We start from the raw sequence: 20,356 nt of genomic DNA on the forward strand, positions 1-20,356 counted from the left end.
TGTTAGCATATGGAGACCTGTTCCTTTAACACAGAAGAGGGATCGGTAAATTACATCTGGGGGGTTTTAGAGAAAGTAGGAGAGAGGAGATGACATACTATGTCAGGGCCACAGTTCTACACCTGAAGAATCTGGAGCCAGATTCTTCACGTCCAGAACATTTAGGTAATGACTTCCTCGGGCAAGCTCAGTGTTACATACATTACATACACATGTTCATAAATGTGCATTTACTTGTACTGAGGACTTCGGTCTGTTAAGATGCTTTTGTCGCTTGATTTTTGAAGTGGGCCTGTTTTGTTATCAGGTAGCTGTGGTGAGTGAGTTGTTTCGAGGAGGGGATTTGTTATCACTGTAAAGCTGCAGGGCTAGGAGAATTTAATTTACTCGTGAAATTTAAAAATTAAGGTATAGCTTCTATATAGGGAGGTATACAAATCTTAGGTGTACAGCTGGATGAGTTTTCCCATATGTATGCACCTGTGTAGCCATTAGCCAGATTAAGATAGAGAACATTTCCATCCTTCCTGCAGCTTTCCTCTTGTCCCCTTCCATAGCGTATCCCTCCCGTTACCCCTCTGTCACTGTAGCTGAGTTTTCCCTGCTTTGGACTTCACATATTCGGAGTCATACAGTATGTGCTCTTTCATATTGGTGCTGTAATGCTCAACCTCCCATGTTGTTGTGAGTTGCAGTAGTTCCTTCTTTTCCACTCTGTGTAGTCTTCCATTGTGTGAATGTACTTCCACTTATTCACATTACTGTCGACAGCCAGTTGGTTTCCTGAGTTTTGGCTATTGAGAATAATGGTGCTATGAATATTCTTGTATATGCCTTTTGGTGGACACGTACCATGCATTTCTTCTAGGTGTATTCTTAAGCATGGGATTGCTGGTTGTCCAGCCTTAATGGAGTCAAAGTGGTTGTTCGGGTTTACATCCCTGCCAGCTATGTGTGATGCCACCACCTTTTAACCCTTTTAGGGCTTGCTGTGTTCCCCACCATCGTTAACAGCACTACCGTCCCCACAGGCACCAAAGCTGGAAATCTTCCTGCCTGTTTAAGATCCTTTTCTTTTGCCTTGTCCAGGTAGGTCATCAACAGGAATGACCAGTCTTCTGAAATGTCCCAGGAATCTGTTTTCTCTTTTCAGCCCCCAGATGTCTTCCAAATGGAGTGGAGAGCTGAACTTCAGCAGTGATAGTAATGAGGGTCTCATTAGGATTCATTTTTGCATGGTTTGATTGTTGGCATAGCGGTAAGGGATGGCACATTGTATTTTGGAACTTCCTGGATTCTCCTTAATGGCAAACAGGTAGCAGAGAACTGAAGCTCGCGGTTGCAAAGTGAGCATGCACAGGCACCCTGCAAAGTTAGCTGCATACCAGACAAATGAATAATAACATGCTAATTATCATCCTGCCTTGGAGAAGGTCTGGTAGAGTTACAGCTTCAGGCACTGAGTAAGACCTAGCTTTTTAAGCTGGCAAAACATGATTACTATTTTTAGTTCAATTTCTACCCTTAAAAAAAAGGTAGCCTACTCCTTGCTACTCCTGGATGGTTTTATGTATTTTAATTAACGTTATCTTATTGCCTTTGTGCTCCGAGGCTGCTTCAGTGAAAGATGTAATTTCAGAAGGCTGATGAAATTAGATGGGTCTCACTGGGAAGACTCTGTTATTCATATTTATGGTTATAAAATATTTCAGGTACGTCTATGTATGACATTCCTGGGCTATAGGCACACAGTGTTCTGAATCCATTTGTCTTAGAGTAGTTCAGACCAGTGGAACAGTAGTAGCTGTAGTTTAGGGGTTGTTGGTTTTGGTGTTAAACATGTCTTTACATTTTTCCCTTAGAATCTCATCATGCAGTGATACGTAAAGAAGTGAAAGTAATTCTATAAACCAAGCACGCACAAGCCTCCCAGCTTTATTACTTTATAGTCAGACCTCACATATTCTTGACTGAATTGGCATGAAATGTGGAACCAGGTAGAAATCAGCTTTATTTGGGTCTGAATGAGTAGCCAACTGTGGAGCATGGAAAATATATTTTAAATCATTTGCCAGAGCTGAATGCAGTTAGTCTTGCAATAAAGTGAAAGACAATTCTCTGAGAAAGAAAAAATAATGTCTTGAGTGAGGCTTGAAATAAGATGCAGTCAATAAAGAGAAAGGCTATAATAAGCTATTTATTGTGATCAAATGCTGAGCAGGGTTTCTCATTAGTGGGAATTAAGAATTAACATATAAGGTGTCACAAAGCTATTGAACAGTGATTATACAGTATCTTTCCTACCTTAAAGGTTAGGGTCCTGAAAACCCTCTTGATGGTAGAACTTGAGGTTGCAAAATTTAAAATCCTAGGAGGAAGGGAAGAGTCAGGAGTAGCAAGATAATAAGTGAATCTCAGGAACTTTGTACACAGCTTTTTTCGAAGTTTCTCTGAAATCAAATAGCCATGTGTACTTTAGAAACCTCATGCCTAGTTTCATTGTGATAGCGTGTATTCCTTTTGCTTTGTGACTGTATTAAGAGGCTTTTGTTTTATCCAGGGGCTAGTCTCCTATCCAAACAGTCAGTGCATTCCCTCCCCGCCCCGCCCCTTTCCTTCCTTCCAATATTCCCATTTAGTCATTTCCTGTTTTGTACCAGGTAGTATTTTAGGCTTTGGGACACATTGAACCAAAGTCCCTTCCCTCAATAAGATTACGTTCAGGTTGTGGAAGGTAGACAAGTGTCTCAGGGTTGGGTTTTCCTGAAGCAGACGCTGAGATGGAGTTGGGGGAACAAGATGTTTATTTGGGATCAACACGGTGAACAGAAGGGGGTGGAAGCAGCATTGGGCCGAGGAAGAAGTTGAACTGTGATGCAGATTTGACATGACAGAGCCCCCACTGGCGTGTGGAGACCTCTGGAGTGAGGTGGATTCCCTGGCAGAGGTTCCGGCACTGAGCGATGACCTCACTCCTTTCAGGTGTGTTACCAGGTGCGGCTGCCCCAGGAGGGGTGTGGCCTCCGGCAGGAAGCTCTCTGCCCTAAGGCTGACCAGCTGACCCCGAGGAGCTGGGCCCTGGAGCCCGTCTGTCTGCAGCTGCTCTGCGGGTCTCAGCAGTGGATCTTCCAGTCTATCACAGTAAGTGTTTAAAGTATCTGGAGGTGACAGCACAGTGATGGAGAAAGATAAAGCTTGGGAGGGGAGTGGAGAGTGTTGGAGGGAGAAGGCCTTATGGAGGTATTTAAACAGAGATCTAAAGGAACTGAGGGCGCTGGGGCAGAGCAGGCCGGGCTATGGGAAAAGCCAGAGCAAGGGCCCTGAGGAGGAGTTTGTCTGGCCTGTTGGGGGAACGTCAAGGGGCCCAGTGTGTGAGTCGGGGTACAGTCATGTGGGGCCTTTGGGCCGTGGCACGGAGTTCACCTTTTATTCTGTGTGAGGTGGTGTATTAATTTGCTAGGGCTGCTGTAATAGAGTACTACAGACTGCGGGGCAAAACAACAGAAATGTATTGTTTCACAGTTCTGGATGTTCTAAGTCCACGGTCAAGGTATTGTAGGGTTGGTTCCTTCTGATAGTTGTGAGAGAGACTCTGTTCCATCTCTCTTTGCTAGCTTTTGATCATTTGCTGGCAGTAGTTGGTGTTCATTGGCTTGCAGGTCTCGGCCTTCATCTTCACATGGTGTTCTCCCTATGTGTGTGTCTTTGTGTCCAAATTTCCCCTTCTTATGAGGACACCAGTCATATTGGACTAGGGCCCACCCTAAGAACCTCGACTGATTAATCTGTGATGACCCTCTTTCCAAATAAGGTCACATTCCGAGGTATTGGGGGTTAAGACTTCAACATATGAATTTGTGGGGGAAACACTTCAACCCACAGCAGGTAGGAAGCCATTAGAGGGTTTTGAACAGGTTAATAATATAATCATCGGATTTATGTTTCACAGAGGATCACTCTGCTTTGCGGAGATTAGAATGAAGGGAGGAAGCAGAGGCATTGCTATAACTGAGGCAGGAGATGATGTTCGCTCTGCCAGGTGCTAGAGGTGGTAGTGAGTGACCAGGTTCTAGATATAAGGTAGAGCTGTTATCCCATTAGATTAGATTCGATGTGGAGAGAAGAGGGGAGAGAAAGAGAGGAAACACACGCAGAGGCAAGGATGGCTCCTGAACAACTGGAAGAATGGAGTTGCCATGTACTGAGATGGGCAAGGTTTTGGGAGGAGCCAGTTAGGTGGTAATAGTAGGAATTTGATTTAGGACTTAAGTTTGTGATGCCTGTTAGACACTCATGTAGAGAAGCTGAGCAGGCAATTGGATACATGAGAGATTCTGGAATCCAGAGTTCAAAGATGAGAAGGGACCAGCAAAGAAGACCCTAGAAAGAGGAGTCAGTGAGGTAGAAAGTGAACCCAAAGAAAGAGGGGGGGGCAGGGTTTCAGAAGGCATGTAATGAATATGTTTCAAGACAGAGTCATCATCCAGTAGAATAAGGATTCAGATTGACCACTGGCTTCGGCAACATGGAGGCCATTGGTGACTTGGACAAGAGCAGTTTTGATAGAACGACAGGGATGAAAGCCTGATTGGGGTGAACTCAGTGGGAAGAGAGAAAGTAGAGGCTGTAAATATAGGCAGCCCTTAATTTTACGACTAGCTTGCTGAGGCTGGGGGCCCACGTTCACCCCAGAGGTACAGAGTAACCAGGATGCTAGAAAGGGGAAAACCTTTGGGAAACCTTTATGTAACTGTCTTAGAATGGAGGTCAGGTACTTCTCAGGCTCCCTCCCCTTTTCTTTTACAGGGTTATTTAACCTTAACTCTGCTCGGTAATAACAGCTTCATGCCAAAGTATGTTACGTTAGCCCCTCTCAGACAAGTTTTAGCTCCTTTCCTCCTAACAGGATAATACAGTAATACTGAGTTCTTGAAGGGTGAGTAAGGCAGTGTTAGGGTTATATAGGATTAGTCATGAATTTATAAGGGAAGAAAAATTTGACCTGAAAGGAAATTTATCTGGGATTCACTTGCTTGAATAAGGAAAATGAAGAAATTGTACATAATTAGCCCTCAGGATAATTTACAGCCAAAAACAATTTTAGTAGCGTCTCAGTTTCATCCTTCGCATATCTTAAAATCAAGAATTATGAGTAAGGTGTAATTGACAGACTTGAATATCATCTCCTCTCATCTTCCCAGTCTACCAAGGTAAGGAAGCAGAAGACTCCAAAGGGCAACTGCAGTAGTTAAACAGAAGGGCCTTGGGGTGTATCCGCACCTCCTCAGTGACTCGTGAAGCCATTAGGAAAAGCTCTGTGCACCTGCTGGGAACTGAATGTAGGTGAAGGTGTGAACTTAAACTTTCAGGGAGACCTGTACAATTTCAGAATCAAAGGAGATATTAAATGCTTTGTTTCTACAAGGCCATATTAGGTCTGAATCTTTTAAACATAAATGATAGAATTAAATTTGATCATTAATGTTCTCCCTTCTTTGAAGGGCACACCTATTCTATTAACTCACAGGATTCGCAAATGTGATTATTTTGTGAGATGAAAGGGATTTTTTTCTTTCAGGGGTTTATTCCCTTCTACTGAGTTCACAGAAGAAAATAAAAGGTGGCGGGGGGGGGAGTGGAATTAAACTGCACAACGAGAAGAGCTTTAGATTTAATAAAAGGGAAGCTTTTCCTAATGAGGCTCCTTGAGGCTGGTCGTGGCTTCTCTGTGGGATGTATAAATCACTGCCTCGTAGATGGTCAAGGTGTGGAAAGGCAGAGCAATCGGGAGACTTAAATGGGGGTGGGGAAGCCCCTTGGTCCATTGGAAGATATGAGAAAACACCTGGGCAAGTTTCACTCTACTTTTAAAGACCCTCAAGCAAGCAAACCAGCACAACCCCACCATTCTGCAGGTTTACTTAGGCTTGTTCAAGACCCGTGGGACCACGGTGTTTGAAAGCAGTTGTGTCCGTGTAGGAGATCGTGAGGTAGAGACAGACATACAGCTTTATACGGATTCACAGACCCAAGCCTTTGCCCTCGAGACAAGCGATTTCTCAGGTTTTTGTCCACTCCTCTCGTTATTGTGTTCTTGCAACTTTCCTTTTTGTCTTATCTGAGATTGGCCTCTTAAATTCAGCAATGAAATTTAGGTGGGAAAGAAAGAGGAGGATTGAAATTAGTTGGGTAGTGTTTCTATTAAATCCTGTAATGAGTTAACATTATGGAATACTGTTTTGTCTTCTTTCCCCCCGAGGCTGTAAAATATTGTCATTTCCAAGATAAAGGAAGATTCCTAGGCTGCTGTCTTCCTTTCTTTTGAATTCATATATAATAATCTCGCATTAACCCTTTGCGGCTCTTTTTTATGCCAGTGTATGTGTTATGGGAAATTTTAAATAAAGCCAGCTGTGTTAAATAGTCATAGAATTGATTTTCACTTGTTTAAAGTCTTTGGTAATTTATCTTCAGGGAGTGTTAATACGGCAGTAATTCTGCATTACATTTCTTGCACCAACATTTAATTGATACTATATTTCACGAGGATTATTGCAGGTTTATTGCTGTAGTATTTAGAGTTGTGGTTCTGTGCTAGTAATTCAGAGGAATCGGATTCCTGAATCTGTTGTTTCCATTTTAATTGTGTGTGCTTTTGAGCGGACAAGTTTGAGAAGGGCCGATAACTGTTTATAAGACCTGATGTACAAAAACCATTTTGGTGGAGTAGACCTGGAGATACTTTGCTTGTGGCTGTCGTTGTGTGAGTCTTTTTTTTTTTTTTAATGATGGTACGTAAATTTAAGCTGTATTCCTTTTTAAAATGATATGAAAATTGATAAAATCTGTATTATTTTGGTGGATATTGGTGGCTGCTTTACTTCTTAATTAAGGTACCTGGGATATCTCAGACTGTGTGAATGGCAGCAATTGTACTGCTTTTTAAAGCAGACTGATTTACATTGTTATTCTCTTTTAGAAACTGCAGTAGTTTTTCAAACCAGGAGGACACCGGTATTCTAACTGTGCAGTTCTCATTAGAACCTCACACAGTAGGACAGTTAGTAGGTGCTCACTGTTATATTGAAAGAACAAATAAATGTCTGTACAATGAAAGACATATTGTTGAGTAAATACACAGATGTTCATGCACTGGAAATGGCACTTATATGACACAGGAGTGGGCCCTGAAGGAAGGAGGAAGGTTTGCGCATCAATCGCAGTCCTTAATAAATCCTGGTTCAATGAACGAAAAGCAGATAAAGAGGTCAGAGGCAGTTCTAGGTGAGTAGAAGGAAAGAGTAAAAACCACAGAGGCTGGAAAGCGCGAGGCCAGGCCGAGGCCTTAGGATGTTTTATTGGATTTAACTTGGGCAGAAGAATATTCTGGAAGGAACTCCAGACTAGGCGTTGGCACTTTGGTTCTTTGCCACTGAATGTGACCTTGGGTGGCTCTGAATTTTGGGCCTCTGCCTTCCCTAAAGGCTTACTGTGAGGCTCAGATGAGAAAATTTATATGAGTGTTTTACAAGCCGTGAAGGGTCATACCTATGAGGTGTTGCTGTGAGCCTTGATGGACGCTGAGGGTCATTCATTCATCCATCAAATACTTACCGCCACCTGCAGCAGGCCATGCCTTGTGATAGACAGTGGTGGGTAAAATGCAAGCCTTACCTCCTGGGTTTTCATTCTAGTGGTGAGAAAGGTATTAACCAGTCACTCAAGTATGTAATTACAAACTGTGGTAAATACTGTGAAGTACAGTGTGCTAGTGGCTCATTTAGTCTGGTTCTGGGGTCTGAGGGTTACCGTGTACTGTGTGGAGTCGTTAAGGTTCTTGCAGGGAGTGACTTAAACCCAGCATTGCTTTAGGAAGTTTCCTCTAGTGGATAGGATGGATTGACGAAGGTTGGAGCCTGGGAAAACACTTAAATGAAGCTACTGTTATAGATATCATACATCTGTCATAGGACATATATATGTCATATTTTGGAATTATTTTAATGTTTTAAATGTTTAATGTTGATATTTTCATGTGCAGTTTTCTAGGGTCTTGATGTTGTTTGGTTTTCATTTGGTATATTAGTGAACATCTATGTTTAGTTAAACATGAAGTTACCATAAAATATTAGTGAACACATATAGGTTCTTGTGTGTGCCAGAGACACTGTGCTTAGTGCCTTATATATATTGACTCCTATTAAGTCTCAACAGCCACATGAGGTGCTGAGACCATGTTATCCTCATTTTGCAGATGAGGAAACTGAACCTTGCTCAAGGATATACAGCTGGTGAGTGGGACTTGGACCCAGGCCATCTAGTTCTGATTATACGTTCTTAATTACTTCGTTATCACCTTTTCACTTAAAAAGAAGGAATTAATTTAACGTTCTGCAAGAGAAGGTAAAGATGCCAGTAAAGCAATCTTTACATAAACACTGTGAATCCCTTGTCTCAATATATTTCCTCTGTGTTTTTTAAAAATAAATTTTTGCTAATTACAAAATAAGGAAGAAAACCTATTTTAATGCAAAAAAATTTTTTTAAGTTATATTGTGGTTTTCTCATTTTGCCAGGAGGAATTATAAAAGTTTGCTAGTCCTTGACATTGCTTTGTAGGCTGCACGTCTCCCCATTTTTTCCTTTGTTTCATAACCAGAATAACTATCAGCCAAGTGGGTGAGTGTCCAGATCTGTCACTGTAGTAGATTTTATGTTTGCTTCTTGCCTTCCATTGCCCATAAGAGCTTCAGTCCATTTCAGTTGTATGTTTAGTTCCAGGGCAATAGAATCTTAGAGTGGGTAGCAGCTGTGGTGTGTGTACATCAGCTGACTCCCAGAGATCACAGATGGGGACCCCAGAATTAAAGCAAACAGGGTCATGGTGCTAATGATCGGTAGAGCCACAGTTGGAGGGCAGGACCCGGGACATCGGCCCAGTGTCCCTCCACAGCATGGTTTAGGCTTTGCGTGTGGAGGGTAGCGGCATACGCCACCCCAAAATACGACTGTGGGAGTTTAGGACGTGCCACCTCCGAATATGCCACTTTGATGTATTGATTATTCTGAACTGTAGGCACTTGAAAAAAACAGTAAAGGCAAGGGAGAGGCTTTGACCCAACTCCCCTTATCTGCCTGAAAACAGATCCTCCAAAAGGAACTTAGTTGTCATAGTTCCTCACCCCAGGAGCTTCGTCAACCAGAGAGGACTGACTCTTATCGCGGGAGAGGAGCCTAGGTGTCGACACCAGCCCCAGACAGACTTTGTCACAAACCGTCATATGTCCCGCCTAATCTTCTAAGGGCCCATTCATCTTTCCAGAAAATCATTTACTTTCCGCTAAGAGGCCAGCTTCCCCCCTCCCCTTTCCCTATTATGATGGTGTTTAAGTCTGAATTCTAAGGTACCTCCTTGAGTTATTCATTTTCCTCTGGGTATCTTCCATGTATACAAAGTATACATGTTAATAAGTTTCTGTTTGTTTTTCTCTTGTTAATCTGTCTTTTATTACAAGGGTTTCAGCTAAGAACTCAGAAGCGTGGAGGGAAAATTATCTTTCCTCCCCTACAGGGTTCTATGGCCCCCCTTTTTTTTTTTTGCATATTGTTTCCGTTCTATTTCATTTGCGTAGTATAATTGACAGTGAAATTTTGTATTAATTCAGCCAAGTCCCAGTGCTTTGAAGTGGGGGTAGGACTATTAGTTCAAAATGAGTTTTTGTTCAAATTATTTCAATTTGAGTATTAATACAATCTTAAAATTTTTTCCCTATAATTTTAGTTTTTTCAACCCAATAATGCTAAATGAGACTTACTATGTTAATTTCCCTCATCACACTATTGTACTTTTCATTTGTTTAGCTTATTTTTCCTAATGCTAAATTAAAACTTTAATCCTGTGGGCCAATGTGGATAAGCTGTAAAAAAGTCTGAGTTCAGAATTAAACTAAACCTATGGCTTTGGCTTAGTTTGGTTTATGGTTCAAAACAGCTTTCTATATTGCTAGTAAGAGAAAATGTTTTGCAGTATCTCATAAAGGACTTTTTATATATTACTTTTTGATTCTGTGCTTGTTTCTTGACCTTTGAAAGAAAGTCCCCTGAGGGCTCTGCTTTTATTTGGCTAATGCTGTTAACTGCTAAAAAGCATATTCTCTGTAGGAATTGGGTGTGGGTATAATGTTACTAAAAAGAGACATAGGCTGTGCAATTTCACAAATTGTTTCATTTTCTTTATGTGGTTAGAACCTCTTTTTGGGGTCCTTATACTTTTTGTGATTGGTGTATCTTTCTGTACATTGTATTTTGTCCCCGTTTTATCATCTACCAGTTATGTCTCAGTGATAGAGCCAGGAGGCCAGAATCTCTTGAATATTCTGTGCAGAATTTTGTGTTTACAGGATAAGCTCTCTTATCTGGGATTATCATGACCAGCAGCTGCTCAGTTGAAGTGGAGAAGTGTAAAAAAAAAAAATGCTACATTTATATCTTAAGCATTTTATTTTAAATTCAAACATATAAATGTACATCTGTTTGCTAATTTCTGAGGTAGGACCTGGTAAGTGGTTTCCATGTTGTTTTTTGCACATAAACCATAACCTGTGACATCTGGTCCACCTGGTTTTCGGTTTGGCTTGCTTTAAAGTGTTATAGGAACTTCAGGATACTTGTGCACTATGAATGTAGAATCCTTCCAGATTTTTCTGATTTGCCTCCCCATCCTTTGCCACTTCTTCATGCCTAATATAACAGCAGTTATTTTAGTTACTCTTTTATTGTGTTATTCCACAGTATTCAGATGTTCAACTTCATTTTCATAGAAACATTTTTTCTGAACTCATATTTTATGTATTTATATACAATTATGTGTTTGGGTACAAATAAATTAAATTATAAGAACAACTGGCATAAATAGAAGTAAACACAGCTGACCCTAGAGGAGGATACACCTTTGCTGGTGGGAGCACATCACTGCTTCTTAACCTATATATGGTGAAGGTTTAGTCTTTTTATTTTCAAGCTGTCATGGACCTATACTTTATTAACAAAAAAGGAAAGAAATAAAAAAGACATATGATATGCAAGCCTTAATTCTTTTTAACATTTTAGAAACAACATAAATAAAATTACATCTCAGTAAGTACAAACACAACAAATATTGTGGGAAAAAAATTACAAAATCTGTGCATGTTCTTCAGAAGCATGCGTGTAGGCAGTTCACATAAAGAATCACTGTTACTCTAGTTAGTTTGTTAATCCGGTTATAACTAAACAAAATTTGTGAGTAAAATGGTGATGCTCCACATTAAATACCCTATGTATACTTTTAACAAACTCTGTGTATATCAGTGTTTAAGATTTTTAGTGTCAGAAATGAACTTCTTGCTTGTTTATCTACTCTGGGCTGGGTTAGTGATAGCTTATCTTGGGGTTAATGAATAATGTATATCTAAACTGGTTGTGGGTTTGTTTTAATAACACGCATGGTAGAGGAACTGGCCTTGTAGAGGGATGTTGATGAAGATGAAAAAAGGCAAAGCAGTTTCAGCAAGCTCAAGATCTTCATTTTTCACTTTTCTTCAAAATGAAGCAAGCGATGCTCTAGCGTCGAAATTCACCTTCAGTTCTTCCTCCGTAGCCAGTTCCAACTTGTCCTTTAAACTTATGGTCAAATTTAAATGATCTTGTGATGAAAAAAAGGATGTGGATTTTTAATACATTTATATTAAAATGTATTAACAAAGTAACCTTAAACCATCCCTCGTGGTCGCACGGTTCTACAGCACTTGACTAGTAGGCAGCTCGTGCCTCATGCAGCTCACCTCACAAGGTCAACACCGCCAGAACTGGTCACTGAGATGAGTTCACTCTTCATGCACTTGGATGTATGTGGCAACTGTGTGTAATGACTACCCACGTTTGTAAATGCTCACTCTCCATTTCCTGGGCAGCTGGTAACAAATAGTTTGCAGACTGGCATCCATCTCTGGACCACACCTTGAGAAGCCCTGGGCTCAGGTAGCACCTCTTACTAGCTGTGAGCCGCTGGTGTGCTGAAACATCAGTTGTTATGCTCTACAGAGGCAGTGGGATGTGCTGATTAATCTGGCAAGTAGGTTAAAGGGGAGAGCAGTTAAGAGATCTGCTTTTGTATAAACACCCCTGCCCCCCCCACCAAGGTTCTTAGCTTTCATGCGAGTCACAGTATCAGATGTGTGTGTGCGCATATTTGTATGTATTATGTGTCTGTTTATCCAGTGACTGTGAGGATAGGGATCATGGTGTCATCTGAAGGAGTTCACGACATGCCTCCCAAAATGTGCCGCTTTGGTATATTGATTGTTTTAAACTAAAGGCTCTTGAAAAACAGCAAATGCAGTGAGAGACTTTCTCTGAACTCCCCTTATCTACCTAAAGACAGACCCTCCAAAAGGAACTCAGTTGTCACAAATCCTCTCCCCAGGAGTTTCATCAACCGGGGAAGATTACCTCTTCACATACACCACACCCAGACAGACTTTATAACAAACTGTCATGTCTCCCATCTATTCTTCTAAGGGCCCATTCATCTTACCTAAAAGTCATGTACTCTCCCCTGAGAGGCCAACAAACATCCCTCCCTTTCTTTCCCGTATTACGATGGTATATAAACTCTCAAATCGCACTGCTTTTTTTTTGGGTAGTCACTTTATTTTTCCTGTGATGTCCCCATGTGTGTACTATTAAAAATGAATAAATTTGTAGACCTTTTCTCCTGTTAATCTGCCTGTTCTCAGTTTATTTTGAAGATCTGGCTATCGAACCTAGGAGGGTAGAAGGAAAGTCTCCCCTCCCCCCATCTTTGTCCATCTTTGAATTACCCACTGGGCTTTGCATGCAGCTGCTAGATATGGCTGCATATTATATATATATATATCTGGAAGTTCAGTGGAGACATTTTCTAGAGCCAAGTTCTTTAAAGTGTAGTTTTCTTCTAAGGAAACAGCACAGTTGAATTCTCATTTCTCCTCTGGTTTCCTTTGCCTGAGTATATTGCCAGGGCCCAGGAGAATTTAGCTGCTGTTACAGTGAAACATATCTTGAAAAAATGATCAGTTTGGGTGTTTCAATGCCCCACTTTTATCTTTTCACTAACTTAACAATTGTGAATGATTTTAAATCCTCCTATGAACAAGGACTGCTCAGGATAGCTGTGATTTATCCTACTTTCATGAGTTCATAGTTGAGGTAGAAGCAAGTTTTTCAAGCAAATGAAATTTTGGCCATAGTTAAAACTCATTTTCATGAAAGTTATTAGTGGAGTCTTTGTTGTTTGAAAAAGGAGCAAATGCCCTTGTTGTAATAACCAGGTGTTTGAAAGAGAAGGCAAACAATAAAGGCTACAGAGGGAAGTGAAAATGTACTGATGATGAGTATAGATTTATCTCAGAGTAAAAAAAGTGTAGTGTGTTAATTTTAGAAGCATTTTCTTTCTTGATGTTTTACCTTGCAGTTTGAAGTTTTTCAATATCCTAAAAATGAGCTGACTTGACAGTCAAAAAGTATCATTGAAAAAATGACAACTTGGCATCTTTTGCTAGGCTTTTTTCTCCTCCATCAGGTGAAAGAAAAAGCAGTTGTAGATTTCAAGCATATTTAGAGCAAAGGCATTGTGACGTAATTCTTTTTTTTTAATAAATTTATTTATTTACTTATTTTTGGCTGCGCTGGGTCTTTGTTGCTGCGCGCGGGCTTTCTCTAGTTGTGGCAAGCGGGGGCTACTCTTCGTTGTGGTGCGCGGGCTTCTCATCGCGGTGGCCTCTCTTGTTGCGGAGCACAGGCTCTAGGCGCGTGGGCTTTAGTAGTTGCAGCATGCGGGCTCAGTAGTTGTGGCTCGTGGGCTCTAGAACACAGGCTCGGTAGTTGGGGCACGCGGGCTTAGTTGCTCCGTGGCATGTGGGATCTTCCTGGACCAGGGCTTGAACTCATGTCCCCTGCATTGGCAGGTGGATTCTTAACCACTGCACCACCAGGGAAGTCCCCGTAATTCTAATAGCTATCACATAATGAGTGCTTACCGTATCCGTATGCTTGACATACTATGCTTCATTTAAACCCTGAAAGAAGCCGAGGACTTGGGCAGGATCATCCACCCCTGTGTCTGAAGTGCAAAATACTGTGCTAGACATTGGGATGTGGTGGTTTGCAAACCAGACTTAGTCCCTGCCCTCTGGTTGCTCCTAATCTAAACAGGAGACCAAGAGCCTTTATGTAATTAGAAGTGATGGTAGGTTCTATGAAGAGAAATCATAGGGTGCTATGAGAACACCACCAAACAGAGGGCGCTCATTAGTTCTCAAGGTTGGTCAGTGAAAGCTTTGCTGATTAAGTGATATTTAAGCTGAAACCTGAATGATATTGATGAGTGGAAGTTAGCTAGGCTAAAGTGTGTGTGTGTGTGTGTGTGTGTGTGTGTGTGTGTGTGTGTATGTATGTCGGGGTAGAGGGGTGGGAAGACATTCTAGACAGAGAGCACAGTTTGCACTGAGTCTTTGGAGTGAAGATCAAGGCTGACTCCGGGACTGGAGAGTACAAGGGGGAGGGACCCTGATGAAGTGTGGGGTAGCGGGCAGGGCCCAGGACACCAGGCTACCACCCGGATTTTGGTTTCTATTTTAAATGCAACGGGGAAAACTATCTAAGAGTTTTAGGTTGGGGAAAGACATGGATAGGATTACCTTTTATAAGGATTGTTCTAGGCCACTGTGGATATAGGTCCTAGGGGAGCCATATAAAAAGGTTATTCAGTTGAAACCAACAGGCTGCTAAACCTTTGCTGAGTTGTGTATGAGTTTGGCTCTTGGCCCTTGGCTGTTTTGTCCTCCATAATCCTTTATTCAGCAAGATTCAAAGCTGGCTGCTGACATCTCCTGCTTTACAAGATGACTGTACCTTGAGTACATTCTTTTTGTTGGGAGCTGCCTGTTAATCTTTGCAAGAAAGTGTGGGCAGTAACAATTTTTGGGTGTTACAGGCTTGCAGAATGGTTGTTGGGCAGGGCCCATGGCAAGTAGGTTTTTATCACCATAGTTTGGGGTCTGGCTCTCAGCTTTAATAACCTGGAGAATCATTTCTTTTCTCAGCACACCTGTAAGGTGATTGGGCTCTGGGGATTGGGCTTTTGTTAACTCAAATCGTAAGAGATTCATGTAAACTAAAATATCAGATGGTTAATGTTAAAGACTAGAGCCAGAAAGGGGTCTGGACATGAGTTCTGGAGGGAAACCTACCTGGGAAGCCAAATGAGAGTGACGTCATGCATTGGTTAGATCTCAATAAGGGCCATCTCTGCAGAGGAGACGAGACCCCTTAGTCCACTGGACGTTAATAGACATTGTACAGGTTTTTGCTGCTTTTGGTTTCTTTTTCGTTGGTTCATACACTTCCTTATCTATTTAAAAGTTTTTAGTGTTTTAAACGTTTTATTCTGAAATAATTTTAGGCTTTCCAAAAAATAGCAAAAAGTACAAAGAATTCCTTTACATTCTTCATTTAGATTTTCTAAATGTAAGGGTCTTACATAATCACTGTACAGTGATCAAAAATCAGGGACTAAACATTGATTTAATATTATTATCCAGGGACCTTATTCAAATTTTGCCAGTTAATGTCCCATTAATGTTCTTTTTGGTCTAGGATCCAATCCAGGATTACATGTTACATTCAGTTGTCATAGTGCCTTAGTCGTCTTAATATGGAGCAATGCTTCACCTTTCTTTGTCTTTCATAACCTTGACACTCTGGAGAGTAGTGGCCAGTTATTTTGTAGAATGCCCCTCATTTTGGATTTGTTGGCTGTTCCTTCATGACTGAATGAAGGTTATGCATTTTTGTTAAGAATATTATGGAAGTGATCTTGTGTGCTTCTCAGGGCCTCATATCATTCCTCGGTTTTTTAACTATAAAGTAATTTATTTGTTCTTCCTTCCAAACGGATATGATAGTATTAAGTAGGCTCAAGCTTCTCAAACTTAAGGTAATGTGGACCTCTGAGACTATGTCTGGGGGCACACATTGCAGCTTGAGAAACACTAACAAGAGTTAAATGCTGTCATTTTGAGTGATCTTGGTACCAGCATGCTTATAAATGCAGTTGTAGGAATTGAGATTACTTGACTGTAAGAAGGTTGGCATGTGAATGGCCTAAAGTATGCTTATATCATTATGTATTAATTTTTAAAAACATCAAAAAAAAAAAAAAAACAAATAGAAAGTTTCTAGATCTCAGACTCCTGGGGAAAATGTCCCTGGACCCCCCAGTGAGGGAAGCTTTGGAGGAGGCTATGACTCCTTGCTGACTGCCTCATTTACCAGATCTTGTTAAGGGTTTTAGGAGTTCCCTGGGCTTGAACTGATTATTCAGGGTGGGTACCGCCCCCCCTCCCCCCATAACCTACTCACCTCACCTATTATACATGGGCTTCTGACTTAGAGTAACCTCATTCTGTTTTAGGGCTGTTTTAGATTCATAAACGAAATAAAACTAGTCAACATTTTTCTTAACAAAGTTCATTCTTTCCTAATTCCTTCCATTTCTAGTTTTATCTTTAAAACCTACAGTAATATTTTGTTTTCCTTTTTTTTCTCTGTTCATTTTTGGCTTTTCACCCTGGTAAAATACTATTAAAATAAATCAGCTAAATTTTAGCATAAATGTAGTGAAAGCCAGCAGTTGAAATGATTGCAGCTTGAAAAATGTTAGATGGAGGCACTTTAGAAAGAAAGATTTCACTGTATCACAGGCTGCTGCTTTGAAATAACTCATGTTTCTTTCCCACCTCTAAACTGTCATTTTTCCAATTCTCCTTTTTTGGAAGCTTCAGTATTCAAAGGTTTGACAACAATTTAGGAAAATGAAATCACTCCTCACTGTGTGTGACATTTGCTTGAAGATAATTCATTTGGCTCAAAATTGACAGTTGCTGAAATGAGTGAAACAATGAAATGTTTGCATGGGTTCATTGTTTGAAGGAAGGAAATCCATCAAGGTGGCCATTTAATTGCAGGGCTCTGAAAGCCTTTATCTGAATATATATCTTTGCTTGGATATTTTCTTCTTCAGTTTCATGGAGAGTTTTATGTAATGATTGGAATTCTTGGTACCTTTGCCTGTGCTGTATCCTACCTCCATCTTTGTCCATTCTTCCACCTTACTTTGGGTTGGTAATCAGTTTCCAGTATCAGGTAGAATAGATTCTATTGTAAATGGCAGAAAATTCAACTCAAATAGGCTTAAGCAGTAAAGAGTATCTGTTGGTTCAGTGAACTAAAAAGTAGAGATGACATACCAGGTTTAGGTATGGTTTGAACAAAGCTGTGGTTTCTTTGCTCAGATCTTTAGGCCAGTGCTTCTCAAGCTATCTGAGGAAAGGAATTTTTTAAGAAAAAATTCTAAACCGGTGCAGATCAGTACTTTTATAAAATACAGTACAAACACAAGTGAATTACTAGAAAAATGAAATTTAAAAAGACAAATATATCCCATATTTTTAAAGTTAAATTCAACAGATGTAAAACTTTTCTGCCAAGTTGCTGTAAATGTTTCTAAACATGCTTATTTCTGTCCTGACCTTGTAATAGACTGTTACAGGCTATTGAGAAGCCCTGCTTTGGGACTGGCCTTTCCTGCCAGCTTTTTCAGTGTGTTTTTTTTCAGGGTGGTAAAATGGCTGCTAGTAGCTTCCAGAATGATGTGTATCCTTGTTCACATCTAGGGAAAGAGTTTTCCCAACTGTTGTTCAAAAGTGTTGAGGTTCAGGGCTTCCCTGGTGGCGCAGTGGTTGAGAATCTGCCTGCCAATGCAGGGGACACGGGTTCGAGCCCTGGTCTGGGAAGATCCCACATGCAGCTGAGCAACTGGGCCCATGAGCCACAACTACTGAGCCAGTGCGTCTGGAGCCTGTGCTCCGCAACAAGAGAGGCCGCGATAGTGAGAGGCCCGCGCACCGCAATGAAGAGTGGCCCCCGCTCGCCGCAACTGGAGAAAGCCCTCGCGCAGAAACGAAGACCCAACACAGCCAAAAATAAATAAATAAATAAATTTATTAAAAAAAAAAAAAAAGTGTTGAGGTTCATACTGATAAGATCAATTCAGAGCCCTTCCCTGTGGTCAGGGGAATGCCATTGGCTCCTTGTTCCTGTTATTTGTCCATTCTCGAACCACTGACTGTTAGAAGGAAGATAGGAACGTAGGGATGGGGGTGGGCAGTCTCCCTTAAACCATATGTTTGCCATTCAATGCTGGGGAGGCACCTGCAAGACTGACTACTATTTGGTATTAATAAAAACACCGATAGCCACCATTTGTATTTATGTTCAGCATATGGTGTAACAGAAAGTTAATATTTCGTCTTTGTCCCAGGTTGCTGGCACAGAGCTCCTAGAACCGTTGGAATCCCTGAGTGATCAGAATGTCTTTTGTCTGCTAATGAGATGACTTCTGGCTAAGGGATGGAAGGACACTGCTAGGTAGCTTCAGGATGAGGGCTGGGCACCAGAAGCACCAAGCCATGATTAGATGGTTGAGCTCCAGCCCCTCCCTGAACTCGGGGGTTGGGGGAGAAGAGAGGGACTAGAGATTAAGTTCAGTCACCAAGTGGCAATGATTTAATCAGTCATGTTTAGGCAATTAAACCTACATAAAACCCCCAAACGACTGGGTTGGTGAACACATTGTGGTGCCGGGAGGGTGGTGCACCCAGAGAGGGCATGGAAACTCTGTGTACCCCTTCCCCTCAGACCTTGCCCTGTGCGGCTCTTCCATTTGGCTGTTCCTGAGTTGTGTCCTATGTGATAAACCACTAAATGCAAGTAAAGTGTTTTCCTGAGTTCTGTGATCTGTTCTCGTGAACCTGAGGGGGTAGGTGTTGTGGGCTAAGTCAGGTAGAAATACAGGCGACCTGGGAACTGGGTGCTCGTCACTGGCATCTGAAATGAGGACAGTCTTGTACGAGTGAGCCCTTAAACTTGTGGGTCTGATGCTCCTTCTGGGTAGTTGGTGTCGAAATTGAATTGTAGGACGCCCAGTTGGCATTGGAGGATCAGAGAATCAGAGATCGTTCTTCAGCATTCCCAAGAGACAGGTGCTAATGTGACCCTAGCATACAGTGAGGAAATAGATAAGCGATTTACCCAGTGCTACACAGCTAAAACTCGCACACCTGAGGTTCTTTGGATTCCAAATCTCAAACTGTCTTCCTTTATGTGCATGTGTTGCAGACATCTCAAATGGTCAATTAAAATACAAAATACTTGATTTTTTTGTGAGGGAAGTATTCAAGATTTAATGGTTTAGGGAAGTGGTTTATTACCCTGATGGTGAATCTTTCTGAAAATGGGGCTGAAGGGAAAATATACCCACTTAAAATCCTTTGTAAAATAAAACTTAAAAAGAAAAATGAAAATCCAGAATTACGCCCAGAAGGTGGACATTATGTTAAACTTGATATATACTTAAACACCTGGATTTAATACAGTCCTCTAAAAAATAGGTATGCTTTAAGGGATCATTTAGGAATATTCCTAAGTGAAAGGAATCAACCAACCTCTAAGTTATAACTTTCTGTTGGTTCTAAAAATATTTGGAGTTTACTCTTTGTGCTTACATTAAAGCTAGTGTGATACAGGATTTGAAATTCAGGGGATAAAATAGCTATTTTAGTTATTTAAAAGTTACCATGAGGGGCTTCCCTGGTGGCGCAGTGGTTGAGAATCCGCCTGCCAATGCAGGGGACACGGGTTCGAGCCCTGGTCTGGGAAGATCCCACATGCCGCGGAGCAACGAGGCCCGTGAGCCACAATTACTGAGCCTGCGCGTCTGGAGCCTGTGCTCCGCAACCAGAGAGGCCACAATAGTGAGAGGCCCGCGCACCGCGATGAAGAGTGGGCCCCGCTCGCCGGAACTGGAGAAAGCCCTCGCACAGAAACGAAGACCCAACACAGCCAAAAATAAAAATAAATAAATTTAAAAGTTACCATGAGAAGTGATATTATTATTTCACTTTTTCAGGCAGTCTGTATAAAAAATAAGTTTTTTTGGTTTGCTTTTTAAAAGGGATTTATCATCACAGAAAGTATCTTTTAAGCACTTAATTGTGTTTGTGCTGTCTGGTACTAGGAGAATTTATTGTGTTCTCTAATTAGATAAAGGGAAATTATGTGTCTTGAGATCATCTCTAAATCAAAGGAGGCTTCTCTTGTGCCCTGTGTCCGTGTCTTGGAAATTTGTAGCCCTAAACTACTGATTATAATTTGTGTGTACATTCAAAATCAGTTGAGAATTCAGAGATTGAGGTTGTGATTTAAACTCTTGCTTACA

At 41.2% G+C, this 20,356-nt stretch overlaps 1 protein-coding gene across 14 annotated transcripts in view; it reads left to right on the top strand.

Moving 5' to 3' along the window:
- Positions 1-20,356, top strand: part of APBB2 (amyloid beta precursor protein binding family B member 2) — a 379,382-nt gene that overhangs the window by 25,615 nt on the left and 333,411 nt on the right. For 10 of the 14 annotated variants that reach the window (XM_057546265.1, XM_057546260.1, XM_057546268.1 and 7 more), the window contains exon 2: positions 2,983-3,141. The exons of 3 other annotated variants lie outside the window; for them this stretch is intronic. The gene's annotated coding sequence lies outside the window, so the exon portion shown is untranslated. Of the gene's footprint in view, positions 1-2,789; positions 3,142-20,356 lie in introns of those variants that run through there. One more of the 14 variants, XM_007178779.2, reaches the window with a different exon arrangement.

This window comes from Balaenoptera acutorostrata, chromosome 5 (assembly GCF_949987535.1).
Source record: "Balaenoptera acutorostrata chromosome 5, mBalAcu1.1, whole genome shotgun sequence".
In the NCBI taxonomy this organism is placed as follows: Eukaryota; Metazoa; Chordata; class Mammalia; order Artiodactyla; family Balaenopteridae; genus Balaenoptera; species Balaenoptera acutorostrata.